The sequence below is a fragment of the Triticum aestivum genome, chromosome 7B, assembly GCF_018294505.1.
Source record: "Triticum aestivum cultivar Chinese Spring chromosome 7B, IWGSC CS RefSeq v2.1, whole genome shotgun sequence".
In the NCBI taxonomy this organism is placed as follows: Eukaryota; Viridiplantae; Streptophyta; class Magnoliopsida; order Poales; family Poaceae; genus Triticum; species Triticum aestivum.
The window spans coordinates 12,041,584-12,061,578 of record NC_057813.1 but is presented as its reverse complement, the minus strand read 5'-3'; the positions used below and the strand labels follow the sequence as shown (position 1 = coordinate 12,061,578).

Genomic DNA, 19,995 nt, shown 5'->3' with positions numbered 1-19,995 from the left:
ACGCTATGCTACCCGCCATTCTGAGGCACCCGCATGCGCTGCGATGGTTGGGTCGTCCGATTCCTTTCCTGTAGCATCATTTTGGCTGCTGGCGTATGGTAAACCATCCATTCTTTTTTACATTCACATTTATTTCGAGAATGGCTGCCGGATGGGTCTGGTTGGCCATGGTGCAGTGAATCAACTGCTTTTTACGGTTACTGACGTGTAGAGACGAGGCAAGCCCCAGAAAATATCTACCTAGCCCGCGTCTCCCTCGTGTCTCCTCGTCCCCTCTTGGCTCCGCCGGCTTCCATCCCCGCCCTTCCTCTCCTCCGCCATTCCCCATCCGTCGCCGCCGCCGCCGCTGCCCTGCCAGCCCCGCACCACCGTCTTTCGCGTTGGCTTCTCCTTTCCTCGAGCCGCTGCTATCCTGCTCGCCATGTTGACTGCCGGCGATGGGAGGAGACCTGGGGGAGCAGAGGAGGGTGGTGGACGACGGGGTGAGGAGGCACGAGGGTGAGCAGGAGGTGGGTGGGGGGGGGGGGGGGGGGGGTCAGAGGATGCAGCTGCGCTGGCTTCTCTCCCCGCGCCACCACGCCGTCTATTCTTCCTCCCTAAGGTCCAGATCTGAAGCGGGAGAGACACACGCGCAAAGTGGCAGAAGAGGGCTGCATCGGTGGTGGTCCGAGCGCTGCTGCCTCCGTCCCCTTCATCACATGCAGCCGCCGACTGAGCTCCGCCTCCTCAATCTGCATCCCTCTTCGTCGCGCACGGCAACAGGGTGAGGGTTGTGATGGGAACGCCGGGATGGCGGCGAGAAGTGGACCTTTGAGCTGGCTGCCGGTCCTCTCAGGTGAGATCAACTCCATCCTCCACAGCCTTCTCTGCACCTCCCATCTCTCTCTCTCTGTGCGCGCGCGTGTGTGGGGCTTGTGTAGGCTGAATTCAATGGTAGATTCATGCTTTAGGGATTTGGTTAGGAAATTATTTACGATTTTGATTAGGAATGGTCTAAGATTTAGAAAGGAAGCAGTCCTGTTTCTCTATGTCCAGTTTGAAAGAAGAGAGTGGTTTCTCAAATACACTGAGATTTCCTGGAGATGTTGGTCGGAGAGTGAGTAATACAGCAGTCTGCGTGTAGTATGAGATTATCTTGTCTGATTCTGAGTGCTATAAAAACAACACGTGTACATTTCGATTTGCCTTGAGCTACACTGTAAGCCGGCGAGTTTCAGATGCACCTCCAAGTATACCTCAATCTAGAGAACTAGAGTTCTTCTGGTACTTGTTTCAATACTGAAACTATGTGTTTGTGATCTGTTCATAGATACTTTTTAGATTTGGTTGCTTCCCAAATATAGAGCAGTCCGTTGATTCATTTTTGTTTCGCAAGAAGTAGCTATATTCATGTATGGATAGTAGGAAGTTCAGTAGATGTTCTTCTGTTTGATTAGTGCTGAAATAAGGAACCGGACTTATGCATATAGTGTATTTTGTTTTAGTCCATGAACAGTTACCGAGTTGGGTGATAGTTCTTGACTCTAGGCCACTGAAGTGGTCTCAGGTGAAGACTTGTGGTATATTAGCTGCAAAAAAGGTTGGAAGAAGTTAAGAAAGGAAAATGATTTATATAGATGCCCCATGTGTTCCACTCCTAAGCCGCTTCCCAGGTAATTCTATTATAAAAGCATGAAATAAACGCATAATCTTGATAACGAGTGGACCATTCTTGCAGGTACAAGATTTTACTCCATGCCATAGACGTGCAACATGATGGTTTAACATACCAAAGTTAATGGGCTATTGTGTGAACTATGCAGGTTCGGGAGACAAGGAAGGTGTATATTTATCTTTGCTTATATTTTCTACGCTATTTCCATACATGAACTCCTAAAATACAGCCATTTCCATATACTCCATCCGTTCCAAAATAGATGACCCAACTTTATACAAACTTTAGTACAAAGTTAGTATAAAGTTGGGTCATCTATTTTGGAACGGAGGGAGTAGTTCTATTTTGATTTTACTCCAAATTTGCACATTTGTGATTATCAGAAAGTAGATATATGTGACCATTATACTTTTAACTAGAGCAGAATGATTGAGTTGACAGTAATGCGTCATATATGCTTTTCATCTGCCGAAGCATCATGCATCTAAAAGATTTTCCAACGGCAAACTGCACTTGCCATGATGTTTCTTTGTAGTTGTATTTAAGGTCCTTTTAGTTCATCTAGCACTGTGTTTATGAATATCTTTTGCTTCTTTTAGCTTTTACATGTACTGATTATGTGTCCATTTGCTTCGTCACAATTTTACACTATTCGGAGAAAAACTTGGACAGCTACACGTGGACTGATTAGCAAACACTCGTTGTGATGATAAATCACCAATTAGTTAATTTTGTATTTGACTTTGCTTGTTCAGTTGTTATCAGTGTTTTCAAATTTGGCACAATTTCTATCTCATAATTGATTGGAATCCCTTCATGCAGGAACCAGATGCTCCCAAAGTTCTTCTGGTTGAGTCGATTACTTACTAGCAATGATATTCACAATGGGAAGCCTTTATAGCAGGCTACTTTGATTGATTCCCAAACTATGGCTTAGTTACAAATGTTTTGGTGGTGATGTTTCATACACCAGTCCAGTGTTGCTACCCAATGATGAGTTGTATGAAGCACTTTGAAATGCTTTGAAGAAAGTATTTTAGGTGGTGGTTCTACTGCTGCTACTCCTGTGACAGCCAAGGCGTAGGTTGCAGCTCGCAGAGTTTTAAGGATGAAAGGAAGACACTTTCTTTTTGGAGAGGTGAGCTATTTCCCTCATATACAAATTGCAGCGATGACAGACACTCACTGTGTTTGTTTGTTCGTGTACAAGTTCATCTATTTTCAGTAGTAGAAATAGAAATATTTTGATTAACCTATCTGAATTTTGTGGCTCAGTAGCCGCCTCCTGTATGTAGGCATGTTTAAATCTTTTGTAGAATCAGATTGTTAATATTTCCTTAGAAGTAAGAAAGGTTACCTTTTCCATTACTTGTTTACTTGGACGCAAACTCTTCATTACCTATTGTATCTACAGAGTTTGTCTTAGCGTAGCGTCCATTGGAACCATAGCTACAGAGTTTGGCTTAGCGTGCTTTAGAACAGTAGCTGCAGAGTCTGACCTTTTTGTTCTTATTTCTCTATATACTTGACACATACCTGCCTCCAACGTGTCCATGTGATTCCGATGAATTTGCTGTATCTATTTTTTGAGCTTTTCATTGTCTTCTAATTGTTGCATGCATTTTTCTAATATACCATTTTCTCTCATCCAAATGACTATGTGAGGATTGGTAGTCAACGGTGTTCATAAGGTGGGCGGCAAGGCGCGCTAACAGTGCCTTGCAATTATGCCCGCTTTAGGAGCTTAGACGTCTACCTTAGGCACTTAAGGCCTTAGAGCGGTGGGTGCTCACCTTAGATCGCCTTACCGCCTTAAAAATCATTGTAGTCACACACTCATGACACATTACCTTTAAAGCTTGTGTATGTGCATATCTTGATCACAAGATATATCTTTGTTGGCTGGCTTGGTTTAAGAACCCATTAGCTGGTTTATACGCCCTAAATCAGTGACACTTATTTTGGGACGGAGGGAGTACAATATTTGTCCACTTTTTTCTCTGTTTTGTTGTTTTGCTTTCAGTCGTATGTGGCACAGATGTGCAGTTCAAAGGCAGGGTTGTGTCAAAGATGTGAATCAAATAATTATGCCGATCGGTGCATGTTTTTGTTGCTCTTATTGTTTTCGTTCTGATGATTTTGCTATCTCGGTGATCCGTGTTTGACAATATGTTACCTTTCACAGACCTTCAAGTGCACGTGGAAGTGTAGTAAGCAACATTATGCGACAATGACACACTTCTTATTGGTGCGTTCACACCCTCTAAAGACCACAATCAGACTAAGATGCCTAAATAAGCTGTGAGGCTGCATATATATAAGTGTTTCTGTAAACCGATATAAGTAGTTATTCTACTATCTGTAATACAATCCACATTGCATTATATTTTCAGCTACATCTCCTACTAACATTGCTTCTAACTGGCTCCTTGCGCCATTGGCGCAACCGGGTCATCTAGTGCTATAAAATGTGGATGGAGTAGCATAGAGCAACATGATAGTAGCACCACCTGTTGTTCTTTCATAGTGGAAGGGAAGGAGAGAAAAAGCATGCATGGTCTTTGGATGGGCTGCCAAGAGCAACTCGTGCGACTGGGAGAGACGGGGAACAACTTACATGCAAGCAGGATGGGTGATCTTCTTTATCATTCTTGTGATGAACTCATGGGATTGGGAGACATGGGGAACTACTTGCATGCGAGCTGAAACTGCTCTGCTTCTTCTTTGTTGTTGTGATGAGCTAGTCTAAGAACAACGTTGTAACCTCCTGTAGACGGAAAAGAGTGTGGTGTAGGGATAGTGTTCGCACATGAACACGTCACCGTGTACCTCCAACGCCGAGGTTGATGCACCGCAGCTCATGTCGAAGGAGACCCGTCCGGAAGCGCGGTACGCAAGACAATCTGGCGGGCGCTTTTGGGAACCCGAAACCGCACACGCCCGGGAGGGACCCCGTTAGGGCGAGCAGCGGCTATGGGCTGCCCTAGGTCGGCCTGATCGTCCCTAGGGCCTCGAGGTTCGCCGCCCTGCGATGAAGAAGAACGAACGAAGAACGAGGAAGAAGAAGAACAAGGGAGAAGGAAAAGTAAAGGTAAAACATGTAGATTGATTTGTTCGTTTGTGTGTTGTTCAATCGGGCGTCACCTCTCATCTATTTATGAGGCGGCTATTTATGAGGCGGCTGGACTTCTCGTACAAGAAAAGGACTAAAAATTTCGTCCAAAACATTAAAAACCCTAACCTAACTCGGACAGGAATCTTTGGTAATTTCTCGGACCAACTCGGTCTCACCGATTGGTTCATTTCGGTCCTATCGAGTCAACATTGCCAACTCTCTGGTAAATTTTCGGACCAACTCGTTCTCACCGATCAAATCAACTCGGTCGGTCCGAAATGACTCTGCAGCTTCTGTTTCTGATCTTGTTTTGCCTCCACAGGTTGCATACGAGCTCGGATTAAGATGGTTTTTATATCAAAATCAATCGTTTCGACGAGATGCGGAACTTTCATGTTGAAACAGTTTCCATCAGAGGCCATCTTGATTGAGTTTTATGCATTTCTTTACTCTGGTGTCTAAACATGAGCATCTCTGAACTTGTCATAACTTTTGAGTCTGAGCTTCGTTTTAGACCATCTTCATATCCATCTTGATCTTATCGAAGAGAGACATTCCAAGGTGACTTCCAATCATAAGTTTGAATTGGTCTTGATATAACCTATGCTAATTTTGTGACTGTGCCAATTTTGAGCGTCAACACATGCCCCCCTGTTTTTCAGCATAGCTAGCGTGCTGAAAAATAACTTGTACCGTATTGGTTCTAAGGATGATGTCAACACTCCACCGGCCACTTTGCATGTGCTTAGGGCGATAAACATATATCGGCCATTATTTGTTTGAATCCTTGATATAAACTTGGGTGAAACCTTCTCAACTTTGTTAACAATCTGATGATGAAGTTCCATAGATATGTATCTCCGGGTCATCCTCCGAACCATATTGTTCACCCTTTTGCTAGGACTTTGCAGGTAATCAACAATGAACTTTCTCGAATCATTGCTTTCGCCTGCATAAAAATTTCATTAGTGGCCGAAGAGGTGGACTTCGGTTCGGCCTTAACTCTGCTGACGAGACAAAGCATCGGCTATTGATAGAAATGAAATACACCATGATTAACATAGTAGCCAGATGCCTGCTGCGCCAACTCTCTTGAATTGTCATGTCTAGATGTGGGAATAATTTCAAAGCAACCCAAGGAGGATATTACATCTAGACGTGCCTCAAGATAAACTATAAGTGATTCGTCGAAACATTGATAACCCTTGGATATTTGTTGCACTACTCATAACGAATCACCGAAAGCCTTAGTATGTATAGCATCTATAGCAAGTAAAAGATTCAATCCGAATAACAATGCATATTCAGCTTTGATTAACCATGCATAAAAATATTCTAAGCGGCATAAGGCTTCAAAAATAGTACCATAAGGAGATATATAAACAACACCAACACTTTGGCCATTGCTACGAATTGAACCATCAAAATATAATCTCCATAGTACTAGAGAGACAAGGCTAATATCACTTAACATGTACCTTGTCTCGGTCTCCAATTGAACTAAGGACGATGTTAGAATTCCACACCGGCCATGATCAGATAGTTTCTTAGGACGATAGTTAAGTATCGGCCATTACCATGAGGTCCATGTAGAATTCATCCACTAAAGCATGTATAGCCGAAATAAACAAATAAAATAGGAATAAAATATTTTGGCCCCTTTGTATTGGCAACGAAAATGAATCTAACCAAATGTATAGTGATTTGGTAATACCCTCTCATGATATAGAAAATTACGTTACATCCATGGATCAAAATAAACCCATGGAGGGTAATTGATCATACCTAGGGATGAATTTCATGGCAAAGGCATTAACGACATGGTTGAAGAAAATGGATGATGTGCTAACCGAAGATTTTGATGTTGTGATGCGCACCTTCGGCTTAATTGTTTCTTGCTTTCATTCTTTTCCTTCTTCACTTTTATTGTACTTGTTGCAATAGAAGCATGCACATCATTTTTGTCTTGATTGATCTTCTTGGGAACCCATGCCATGTTCTTCTTTTTCAGCTCTTGTGCACTAAGATTTTGTAATTTCTTCTTTTGCCAATATGATAAGCCGAGTGGGCATCTCGGCTATGATTCTGTTTTGACCAACGACAATTCTTTTTTGGCTTTGTGCACTCTCAACTTCTTTTCTTCAGATTTGGCACTCTGATTTTTATCAATTGATTGCTTCACTTCTTTGCCTTTTGTAGCCAATGTCAACACTTTAATTGGATCTTTGTTATTTGAGATCAAATCTGAAGCGGCACACTTACGACCATCTCTTTTCACGCGGTAAACTTACTTTACCACCTCTTTCTTCTTCCTTGAGCTCTGGACCGATTCCTTATGATTGAAACGGTCTTTGACGCGTGATTGTTCAAATGTTGATCTCCTAGGAGCTGCATAGTATTGGTGAGATGGTCTAGAATAAGATGGAGAATGTGCCCTTGTATCATACCTGTTCCGTGATGAATATGTATCTATATGAGCATAGAGAGGCATCCACGACATTGGCATTGGCGGCCCAAAATAAAGATATGAATATGTTGCCTTAAAATTATCACTTTGCCAATACCAATCCTCATATTTGCGCCTTGGGGGTGATCTTGGTTTCTTTGCATGATTTGGCCGATAAGCATTCTTCTCTTCACTCTTCTTTTGATATTTATCCAATAGTTCAGTGAAGGTGATTTTTGATCTCTTACACTTGCGCTTATTCCGGCCTTTGTTTTCTTTTGGTTTGCTTTCATCGATCATTGGATTTGCTTGCTGCCCCCCAATCCTTGGCGTCTCCATTGTAGCTTCGATGGAACTCTCGCCCTCAAGATTATGCTCGTTATGCTCTTCAACAACTTCTTTACTTGAAAGCCTAATCCCATCACATGCAGCTTTTACATTCTCTTTAATATCGACTTAAAGCAACCGATGCAAAAACTTTTTGCCATTGGGACCAATCGGATTAGACTAGTCATCTCTTGGTGTTTCAACAAACTTCAATCGTCCTTTTTCAATGGCCGATTTAACTATTTGACGAAACATATTGCAATCCTCAAAACTATGCTTGAACGAATTATGCAACTTACAATACATTCGTTCTTGGATTGATGGCTTTACACAGTGATCAAGAATTCTTCTGTAATTATTTTTTAGCAACAAATCAAATATTTGATCACACATGCTTGAATCGAAGGTATACCTTTTGTTTTCTAGCCGATCTTTTTGTGAGAACGGCTTTGGAGTTAAGCAAATGAATGGTTCATATTTGGTATCTTCCCATTCGGCTATGAATTCCCTTTCGCATTCATTTTCCGATGTCCTTAAATAGGAAACTATACTAGCATCGGTTTTCTCAAAAGATTTTAGCCTTGGCTTTAAATTTCTGAAACAAATATATTTAGAACATACATGTCTCAGTTGAGACCGAGTGCAAGCCAAGTACAAAATAAGCAAATCTACCCAACTAGATATGAACTTTAGACAAAGAAACATGGAAAGCTTTGGCTGTAACAATAATTCATTATCGGTCTTTATAAATGGCGCAATGGGTTGACCGATATGTTCCGTAACAATTTTATTGCTAACAAGTAAATTACCCTTCTTCATTAGTCTTTCAAAATTACTTATGAGGATTTTTCTAATAGATGCATGAACAATAAAGTTCTGACCAAATCTAAAAATAGTTAAATTACTCGTTATGCATACCTCTTCAAATATGTTGGGAGAGCATGATGGTGGTGCCACTTGAAGAACATCTTGCTCCATCTTTCGATGGCTCCCCAACACCTTGTCATCATCTTTTTCTTGATTCCGTGCATCATTGCTTTGAAGATCCATGTCAGCCGAACTTTGTTCGGCTACTTGTTCTTGTCCTTGAGGCTTGTCAATGGCACGGAACTCATAGGGCAGGAAGTAGGTTCCATTAACTTCAGAAAAATCAAGCATGGTTGTTTTGTTATGCTTGCCATGCCCTTTCTCAATAATGCTTGCCTCTTTGGATTTGATGGATTCGAAATATATACTACTTGATTCGGCTTTTTCAACCGAAGCACTTTTAAGATCCGAATCATCCTTCTTTTCATTGATACTACCAATTGGCAATGCTTCTTTTATCTGAGCCAATTCTTTTTCTATTTGTTTCTGGCGGCGAGCGACAAAGTTGGCTTTAAGCTTTTTCTCAATTTCAGCCCACTCCGGATATGATTGCCCCCCAATGCTTTTAGATTCTTTCGGCAATGACACACGGGTGTTGCCGAAATTTTGCAATAGTGTTGGGGTGTATAATATGATATAGTACTAGGTGAAGGCATATGCATTGTTGTAAAACCATTTTTTTGCTCGCCAATTTTATCAATTGGCAAAGATTCATCTTCTTGCAAAACTCTAGCTTTTATTGCAGCATAATCAGGAAATAGCCCTTTTTCATGTTGTTCAAGGCAAATAGCACTAATCCTCTTATTTTGGGCTAAACTCTTCAATGCAGCCACCACTACCTCATCTTCTACAATATTGGGCACGACCGCTCCTGTAAAATTTAAATTTATTCGGCTATGACCAGGAAGGTGTGAAGCCGAATTATGAACATCTACGGTTGTGTATGGTGCCGAGAAATTACTAACATGAGGTGTAGCATATGATGGTTGAGAATAACTGGCCGAATAGCGAGTAGTAGCATGGCCAATTCTCTCATTCATCGGCATGGTTGGATTCACATATTGCAAATTAGTTGCCGATGAATAAAAAGGTGAAACACTTTCTTGTATGCTATTGGAAATTTTAACATGAGGTGTTTCAAATTGATAACCAAACCCATCATGTTGTTCATCGGCATATGGATTTGTGGGATTGCCGATGCATGAGAGTTTGGATACATATGTTGTACGTTGCTAAAATCATAAGAATTTGAAGCACGAAGATTGTTTTGCATCGGCCCTTGCGCATAATTAGATGCATGATTGATAAAATTAGGGCTAGCCGATACATTATGCTCATTAGATGATCTAGCAACAACATATGCATTATTTGCATCTATATATGTGAATTGGGTATTCATATTACCTTTATAGATTACAAACCCTAGATGACGATCTCTTCGTAGCAAGAACAGACCGGAGACTGTTCAAAGCTTCATCCCCAGCGGAGTGACCAAAAAGTGCGTTCACACACGAACACGTCACCGTGTACCTCCAACACCGAGGGTGATGCACCGTAGCTCACGTCGAAGGAGACCAGTCCGGAAGCGCGGTACGCAAGACAATCCGGCGGGCGCTTTTGGAAACCCGAAACCCCACACGCCCGGGAGGGACCCTGTCAGGGCGCGCAGCGGCTATTGGCTGCCCTAGGTTGGCCCGACCGCCCCTAGGGCCTCGAGGTTCGCTGCCCTGTGATGAAGAAGAACGAACGAAGAACGAGGAAGAAGAAGAACAAGGGAGAAGGAAAAGTAAAGGTAAAAGATGTAGATTGATTTGTCGATTGTGTGTTGTTCAATCGGCCGTCACCTCTCATCTATTTATGAGGCGACTGGACTTTCCGTACAAGAAAAAGACTAAAAATTCCGTCCAAAACATCAAAAACCCTAACCTAACTCGGACAGGAATCTTTGGTAATTTCTCGGACCAACTCGGTCTCACCGATTGGTTCATTTCGGTCCTACCAAGTCAACATTGCCAATTCTTTGGTAAATTTTCGGACCAACTCGCTCACCGATCAAATCAACTCGGTATGTCCGAAATGACTCTGCAGCTTCTGTTTCTGACCTTGTTTTGCCTCCAAAGGTTGCATACGAGCTCGGATTAAGATGAGATTTATATCAAAATCAATCGTTTCGACGAGACGCAGAACTTTCATGTTAAAACAGTTTCCATCAGAGGCCATCTTGATTGAGTTTTATGCATTTCTTTACTCTGGTGTCAACATGAGCATCTCTGAACTTGTCATAACTTTTGAGTCTGAGCTCCGTTTTAGACCATCTTCATATCCATCTTGATCTTCTCGAAGAGAGACATTCCAAGGTGACTTCCAATCATAAGTTTGAATCGGTCTTGATATAACCCCAGCGGAGTCGCCAAAAAGTGTGTTCGCACACGAACACGTCATCGTGTACCTCCAACGCCGAGGGTGATGCACCGCAGCTCACGTCGAAGGAGACCCGTATGGAAGCGCGGTACGCAAGACAATCCGGCGGGCGCTTTTGGGAACCCGAAACACCACACGCCCGGGAGGGACCCCGTCAAGGCGCGCAGCGGCTATGGGCTGCCCTAGGTCGGCCGGACCGCCCCTAGGGCCTCGAGGTTCGCCGCCCTGCGATGAAGAAGAACGAACGAAGAACGAGGAAGAAGAAGAACAAGGGAGAAGGAAAAGTAAAGGTAAAATATGTAGATTGATTTGTTCGATTGTGTGTTGTTCAATCGGCCGTCACCTCTCATCTATTTATGAGGCGGCTGGACTTCCCGTACAAGAAAAGGACTAAAAATTCCATCCAAAACATCAAAAACCCTAACCTAACTCGGACATGAATCTTTGGTAATTTCTCGGACCAACTCGGTCTCACCGATTGGTTCATTTCGGTCCTACCGAGTCAACATTGCCAACTCTCTGGTAAATTTTCGGACCAACTCGGTCTCACCGATCAAATCAACTCGGTCGGTCCGAAATGACTCTGCAACTTCTGTTTCTGACCTTGTTTTGCCTCCACAGGTTGCATACGAGCTCGGATTAAGATGATTTTTATATCAAAATCCATCATTTCGATGAGACGCATAACTTTCATGTTGAAATAGTTTCCATCAGAGGCCATCTTGATTGAGTTTTATGCATTTCTTTACTCTGGTGTCAACATGAGCATCTCTGAACTTGTCATAACTTTTGAGTCTGAGCTCCGTTTAGACCATCTTCCTATCCATCTTGATCTTGTCGAAGAGAGATATTCCAAGGTGACTTCCAATGATAAGTTTGAATCGGTCTTGATATAACCTATGCTAATTTTGTGACTGTGCTAATTTTGAGCGTCAACAGACAACCATGCTGTGTGTGACCCTAGTAGCGGAGTACATGCCTTGCACAACACGGCAGCGATCGTCGTCATCCAACAGACCAGGAGCGACACATGTGGACGCCACAACTTCAGCCGGAGTCGGTCCATGATCCCATCGACGGCAAGCCAAGAGTGAGGCTGACTCCAGAAAACGGAACGCTCTACCGATTCAGCTATCATGACCGATATAAAATTATAACCTAATTGCTTAAAAGCGCAACTGCGCTATTTCGTCGTCTTGAGCGCACACTCATGTCCGCTAATCTCCTTCCTCACATGTGGCTAATAGAAAGTGCAATTATGTCAACCCAATAATAGGGTCCATAGAGAGGATTAGCACGCACGGAAAGCACCTGGCCCCCGATGTGCCCTCCCGTCACGTGATTTTCTCAGCAAGATACCACGTGCATGCATTTAATGTGTGTTCCAAATTTTTAAAAAGTTATAACTTTTGAACCGGGTATCAAAATTAAAATCCGCTTTCACCGCTAGGTTCCTCACGACGAGCTCTTCAAAATTAGATCTCATATGAGTATGTTTTGACTAACTTTTTTTGAAGCAACTTTGAATACTATAGAAGCAACTTTAGTGCTATAGGAAAGCAACTTCTAGTTAGTCTGTGTAGTATGAATGCCTATCATCGAAAATTCCTTCAAAGTTGATTACCATACTACAAGGTTAACTAGCTTCACCTCTAAGTTTTCTACCACAACTAGCTAGTATTCTACCATAACTAGTTTCACCTCCAATTGATAGTATTATACGCACTTAGTTTCTGAGGTTGACTAACGAGTAGCTTAACATCATCCTAAGTTGCCCATATATGGAAAGATTCATCTACTATAGTACGTTGATGTTTCACGAACTCGTCCAGCCAACCATATGAACCCAACGGTGACATAACATGCATTAATTTCAGTACAAGAAAATTCCAAAAGGCTATAACTTTCAAACCACGTGTTGGAATTATGATTCGTTTTCATCGTTGGGTTTCATATGGGGTGATGAGAAGTTTCATAGTTGGCAGATCAGACAGTTGCCCACAAGCCTACACAAGTTGTTCATAATTTTTGCATGAGTTGCCTGTGAAAATTATTGAAATCTCCAGATATAGTGATGAAAAAACACATGAATTGCTTGTTGAATGAACTGGAGTTGTACAAAAATACCCAAAAGTTGCTAACTTTTTTTTTGTGATACTCAGGTTGCATAACAATCTTAAAATGCTAGTCACCTGAGCATCACCGATAGGTAACTTCATTGTGTTTTAGGCAACTTAGGAAAAACACAATGATAAGGAGCTTGCACTAGTAGATAAAGGGCCTATTGTCCCTGTTCGTAAGGGCCATTTGTCCCGGTTATTGAACCGGGACTAAAGTTTCGGTACTAATACCCTAGACCTTTAGTACCGGTTCTTACACAAACCGGGACAAATGGGCCTACACATGGCCGGTGCGGCGAGCCCAGGCAGGAGGCCCTTTGGTCCCGGTTGATGGCACCAACCGGGATTAATATGCATCCAAGCGTCAGCATTTCAGGGGCTGGGGTTTTTGTTTTTTTGAAAGGGGGGGGGGCGGTTTAGGGGGTTTTGGGGGGTTAATTTAGGTGTTTCAACAGAGAGAGAAGTGTCCTCTTTTATCTTTGTGCTTGGTCGATGCTACATACTATACGTATAGAGAGGACTAGACACAGTAGCTAGTAAGCAAATGAAGGAAACAGAAGATCGTCATGAACATATGCATACAGAGAGAAGTGATATCGACCACCTCTCCTTCTCAGAGAGATTGGTCGAACAATAAGTTCTCGTATATCTATCCGACGCTACTGACTACATATATACAATATAATTATCTCTTACAATATAATCTCCTAATTCCAAATGAACTCAAAGTCCACATGGTATTCTCCATCTTTAGCGATCACGTGGTCAAGAAATAATGCCGCCAATTCCTCTTGAATTGCTCGCATACGATCTGGTGGTAGGAGTTCATCTCGCATCCGAAATATTTAATTTGAAGAAGGGGTCAATATATATATGACTAAATGAAACTCAACACAAATCATGGTAATAAAATAAAATTGTGAATATTATTATTTACGCACTTCATATTGTTTGTCAGAGTAGCCCCGCTCACAGGTCATGTGGCGGATGGACTCGCAAATGTAGTATCCACATAAATCATTCCGGGGTTCCTGCCACAACCACTTTATAAAAAATAGAGGTCAATCAAACTGATAAGCAATCATGCTAAATGGTATTGATGAAACTAGCGCTTGAATCACTAGGAGATGCGCGGAACATGCTACTATAGTACTTACTTTCAGGTGTTTAAATTGCAGCTTCTTCGGCAGTTCCGGAGTTTTTGCGGTGAATTTTTTCCAAACCCTGCCAGACAAAGAAAACAATTACTTGATATCAGGAAATGAACAAAGTTGCTGATATGGTGCGATAATGATCAATTTAACTTACTTCTCTAGAATTTCAGTGATGTCCGCATACTCCTTGGGATCTTTTCATTTTGAGTCTAAGACGGTTACTAGTCCCTGCTCAAGCTTAATCTCTAGGAGAATATAGTGGAAGCTGCAATCGCATGCGCATAACTCATCAATTACATTACTATAACCTCGACTAATAAGGGAAACCGAATATGCACAAGACAGTAACACTCACTTGCATTCGTAAGGAAAGAGTATTATAGCTTTGTTTTGATTTAATACGAACGATTGTAGCAACTTGGCCTCGGTATCTCTGGCGTGAAATTTAACCATATATGCATCTATGAGATTTGTGTTAACGAACCCAATATCACCGATTTGTCTTTTCTTCAATTCGACGATCTTCAACCTGCATAATATAGTGAGGATAATTAAAAATACATGCAATGAAAGAGCTGACCTATATATAGAGACTTAATAATAGAAGTAGTACTACTTGCAGGCAGTAGCAAGTGACCGTTAATTTATTTATGACCTTTTGATTGAAAAACGCATGCAATGAAAGAGCTGACCTATATATAGAGACTTAATGATAGAAGTAGTACTACTTACAGGCAGTAGCAAGTGACTGTTAATTTATCTATGACCTTTTGATTGAAAAACGTGAAGAACTCCTCAAATGGAACATTCAACGGTTCAATTCCAACGAGCCCATGCCCCTCTCTAACTTTCAGCGTCAAAATATTCCTCCCATCAGACTCTCTGCAGGTTTTCATGTACCAATCATGGAATCTTCGCATCATCGTTGTTAGAGATCTTTCATCTTTGATGAGACGCTTCCCTTACTCGTATTTGTGTTCTTCCACCTCTAAGAAATCATAATGTACATCATCGGACAGGTAATCTCCAAGATCGTTTTAACCAGGCACCATCCCCGGATCTTTAGCGACGATATCGCTAGACACCTGGAGCGGGCGGAACGATTGGTTCGCTTGTTCGCCGAGCTGGGCAATTTTTTTCCCAGCTCATCGTTCTACTAACCTTTGATCACTGACAGTACTTCCCGACCGCTCCGCTTCGATAAATGACTTTTTAATAATGCTCTCATAGTTGTCTTTCGCCGGAGACTTTGGTGGTTTCTTCAGGGCAGCCAGAGTATGCTTCGCTTTTACCGGATCTATCTTCTCCTCCGGAGGTGGATGTTTCTTTGCTTTCACCCCTTCAAAGAAGTTGTTCACTTTGGCTTGCACGATCTTCGTGTTTTCCTCCAGGCTCCTCTCGTATGGTAACTTCTCTGGAGTCTTCAGAGAAGGACCGTATCTGTATTACCTCCTGCCTCTGGTTGTACTGCTAGACTTCAGAGCATAGGGAGCGCATGCGGCTGTCTTTCCTTTCTTACGAGGCGGAGGAGAAGGACTACGACACACCGGAGCAGATGGAGCAGCGGCGGGTCTCTTCCGCCCTTGTTGACGAGGCAGAAAAGGAGGAGGTTGGCTGCTTGGGCGCGCCGGCGCAGGCGGAGAAGGAGGCGGAGTGCCGCCACGTGCCGGAGAAGGAGGCTGAGTGCCCTTATCACTTGCCGGAGGAGGAGGCGGAGTGCCCTGACTCGCCGGAGGAGGAGGAGGTGGAGTGCCCTGACTCGCCGGAGGAGGAGGAGGAGGCGGAGGCGTCCAGTTCGGAAGGTTGATGAACTCCTTCCGCCATAGGCATGGAGTCTTCAGACAAGAACCAGTTGAATCTCCCCTTCACCCGTAGGGTAGTCAAGCTCGAGGTCCTCAAATACGTCCGTTATTTGATCCACCATCACCCTAGCATATCCTTCTAGAATCGACCGGCCGTGGTAGGTTGCGCCAAGTTCAATAGGTAAAACAGAGCCAACAGCCGCATTGACTTTCAATTTCATCCATTGTGTCATAAGATGGCAATGTTGAGACTCCGTGATAGCATCCACGGGGTAGCTAGCAGGATCCATGAAGACAGGCTCCAGCTGTCGAGTCTGCTCGGTGGAAGCCACGCTGCTTCTCCGCTGAGATGGCGGGGTAGCTTCAGGAGAAGCTTTAGCAGGTCGTTTGCTGTGATCTGCTTCTCGTTCCTCTAGCCCTTGTACCCTTGCGTGCAGCGCCTCCAGTTGGCTATGCTCCACTTTATTCCTCCTCTCCTGGCATTTGTAACCCCCTGCGTCCGGAAACCCAGCCTTCCATGGAACGGAGCCTGGCATGCCTCGTGTCCGTCCAGGGTGCTCAGGATTCCCGAGGGCCATTGTGAGCTCGTCCTTCTCTCTGTCTGGAACGAACGTCCCTTGCTGTGCTTTCTCGATATACTCCTGAAGCCTCGTGAACGGGTATTTGCAGTTGATCGTCCGTCCAAATGCACTTCCCCGATACAGGGTTCAAGGTTCCGCCAACCCCGAAGAACCAAGTTCGGCAATGGTCTGGCCAGTTCAATGTCTCTGGTTCGACCCCTTTATCAATCAGGTCATTCTCAGCCTTGGCCCACAACGGTCGGGCTTTGAGGTAGCCACCTGACCCCGTGCGATGGTGATGCTTCTTCTTTGCAGCATTTTTCTTATTTGTCGTTGACATCTTCTTACTCTTGTCCGATGTCTTGTGTGCCACAAATGCGGGCCAGTGATCTCTGATCTTCTCAAACCGGACGGTGAATTCTGGTGTAATTTCTTTGTCGACAAGCGTTTTTAGCTCATTCTTCCACCTCCTGAATAGTTCTACCATCTTCTTAAGAGCATGAGACTTGATCAATTGCTCTTTAACTGGCTTCTCCGGATCCTCCTCTGGCGGTAGGGTGAAATTTGCCTTAAGCGTTATCCAAAGATCTTCTTTTTGCATATCGGAGACATAAGACACCTCAGAGTCTTCATTCTTAGGCTTTAACCATTGGTGGATACTGATCGGGATCTTGTCCCTAACAAGAACCCCGCACTGATAAGCAAATGCTTCCTTTGTCTGGATGGGTTCAATCGGCTTGCCATCGCGCGCGATTGCTGTGATCTCAAACCTTTCATCCGAGCGCAACTTTTTCTTCGGGCCTCGTCTGTTTACCGAAGTTGTGCTCGATCCGGAGGGCTAGAAAAAAGAAGAAAGAGAGAGTTAATTAATATGTGTACATACGAAAACAATGAATGCATCAATCAGCTAGCTAGTTAGCACATGCTTAACTAATATATATACTTGGCCGGACTCGGTTCGGTCACCGGAGCCGTCATCACGGTATCCTTCTTGTACCGGTGTTGGGTCACCGGAGCCATCATAATCATAGCCTTCTTCTTGTACCGGCATTAATGGGTCACCGGAGTCATCATAATCATAGCCTTCTTCTTCACCCTATCTTCCAGATCATCGGTGTCGTTGAGAAACGACAAGACGACATCACTTCCTTTTGCGATTATGTCCCCCAACATCGCTTCTGTTGCTTCGTCTCGGGGGTGCTCCATCATTTCTGCAAATATTTACAACATGGCAATTATTATTCAAACATGACAGATGGATATATTAGTGGCAAACGTAGAACTAGCTAGCTAATCACAATAAGGAATCATATTAGTGGCCTCGATGCTGCTTCTCTAGGGTTTGGGTTGGCCTCGGCAACGCTTCAAGGGTTTGGGGTGGCCTCGACAACTCTTCAAGGGTTTGGGGTGGCCTCAGCGACAACGCTCTTTTAACTTGGTAAATTTGGGTGGCCTCGAGAGAGTTTGTCGTGTAGGGGCGCGGCGGGAGGGGGTAGGAGACCGACATCGTTTGTTTTCTAGGGTTTGGGTGTCCTCGAGAGTTTTGGTCGAGCGAGAGGGTCGGGGGGTGCTCTCATGGTATAAGTTATCATGGTCGAGAGGGGGTATATATATCAACCGCCCCTCATGTCGAAGTTATCTGGGAGGGGGTTATATCGACAACGATGACATACATATATGGGAAAATAATGTTTATCAGGGAGGGGGTATATCCCCCCCTAGTGTTGAAGTTATCGGGAGGGGGTATATCGACAACGACATACCTGATAAAAAATAAGAAGACAAAAGAATAAATAAAAAGAGGAGAAGAAGAAAGGAATAGAAGAGAAGATCAAATAAAAAAAGAAGAAGAAAAAAGGAGAAGAAGAAAAAATAGAAAATATTATATTTTCTCTTCTTCTCCTCTATTCCTTTCTTCTTCTCCTCTTCTTTTTCTTCTTTTTTCCTCTTCTTATTTATTTCTCCTCTTCTTCCTCTCGTCTTCTTCCTCTCCTCTTCTTCTCCTTTCTTCCTCTTCTTATTTTCCTTTTTCCTCTCATTCTTTTTTTTCTTCTTCCTTTCCTAGCTAGATATATAAAAAAATTCTTTTCCTTCTTCATTTTTTCTTCTTCATTCTACATTTTCTTTTCCTTCTTTATTTTTTCCTTTCTTTTTTCTTATATGTTTGTTTTCATTTTCACTCTACATTTTCGTACATATGAAAACAATAAAGTTTCTATACAAAAGTGCACAATTTTTATGAACAAATTACAACATCTAAATTAACTACACATATAAATAAATATAACTACACATCTAAATTTTTCCTAATCTTAAAACTAAACTAAACATAAACTAAAATAATCTAAAAAAACATCTACAAACATCTAAAAATAGCATCTAAAAACATCTAAAAACATCTAAAAATCTAATAGCACGGCAAAGGGGCAGAGGGGCACGGCGGAGGGGCCGGCGCCGACGCCGGCGCGGGGCAGGGGAGGGGCGCGGGACAGGGGAGGGGCACGGGAGCAGGCTGGTGCTCACATGGGGACGGCGAGACACGGTGGGCGGCACGTCGGGGCCGGCAGGGGCGAGAGGGTCGACGCCGTCGTCGGGGCAGAGGGCGTCAGCGACGGCGGCGGCGACGTTGAGCAGCCTGACGGCGTCGGTGGCGGCGGCGACGGCGACGTCGAGCAGCCTGACGGCGTCGGTGGCGGCGGCGACGACAAGGTGGAGCAGGGGCGTCGGGCAGCGACGGCGAGGAGGAGTAGGGGCGTCGGGGGAGAAGAAGTGATGGATTTGGTCGAAACTGCTAAGTGTTTTCTTATATACCAAGGGCATTGGTACCGGTTCGTGGCAACAACCGATACCAATGACCCCTTTAGTACCGTTTGGTGCAGTACCAAAGGTCTCTTTTCAGCAGGTCAAAGGGCGGGAAGCAGAGGCCTTTGGTCCCGGTTGGTGGCACCAACCGGGACTAAAGGGGGGCATTGGTACCGGTTGGTGCTACGAACCGGTACCAAAGGCCCTCTTTAGTCCCGGTTGGTGCCACCAACCAGGACCAAAGGCCTTGCACAGCGGCGTGCTGGTGGGAGTTTAGTCCCACCTGGCTAGTTGAGAGGGGTGCGCAGTCGTTTATAAGCCCCAGTGCCGCACCCCTCTCGAGCTCCTCTCCATTGCAGGCTTACGGACCTAATTGTGACTGCTATGCCTGATGGGCCTACTGGGCCTTCTGCGGGCCTTTATCCTGGCCCATGGATGGGTTTCTAGTCGTATTCAGGCCGTGGTGGCCCAGTAGGTGGCATTTTTTTGTTTTTCCCAGTTTTTTTATTTTCTTTTTTGCTTTATTTATTTTGTTTTGTTTCTACTTACAACAAATACTTATTTATTTTATTTTATTTTGTTTATAATTACTTATTTATTTTATTTTATGATAATTCTTTTTGCTATTAAAGTTCTAACAAAAAAAGTTCTTTATGAAAATTCTTTTTGCTTTTAATGATTTTGAATAGAAAATACTTTGATAATTTTAGTTGCATCAATTTTATAT

The 19,995-nt window shown here is 43.5% G+C and overlaps 1 long non-coding RNA gene across 2 annotated transcripts; it reads left to right on the top strand.

The window, feature by feature from the left end:
* The first annotated feature begins 534 nt into the window (after window positions 1–534).
* LOC123160738 (uncharacterized) lies at window positions 535–4,059 on the top strand. 2 transcript variants are annotated; one of them, XR_006480336.1, is made up of 4 exons: window positions 535–835; window positions 1,485–1,820; window positions 2,477–2,792; window positions 3,840–4,059. It is a non-coding gene; the product is annotated as an uncharacterized lncRNA (long non-coding RNA). The 2 variants fall into 2 exon arrangements; XR_006480335.1 differs by having other exon boundaries at window positions 535–1,820.
* Window positions 4,060–19,995: the final 15,936 nt, after the last annotated feature.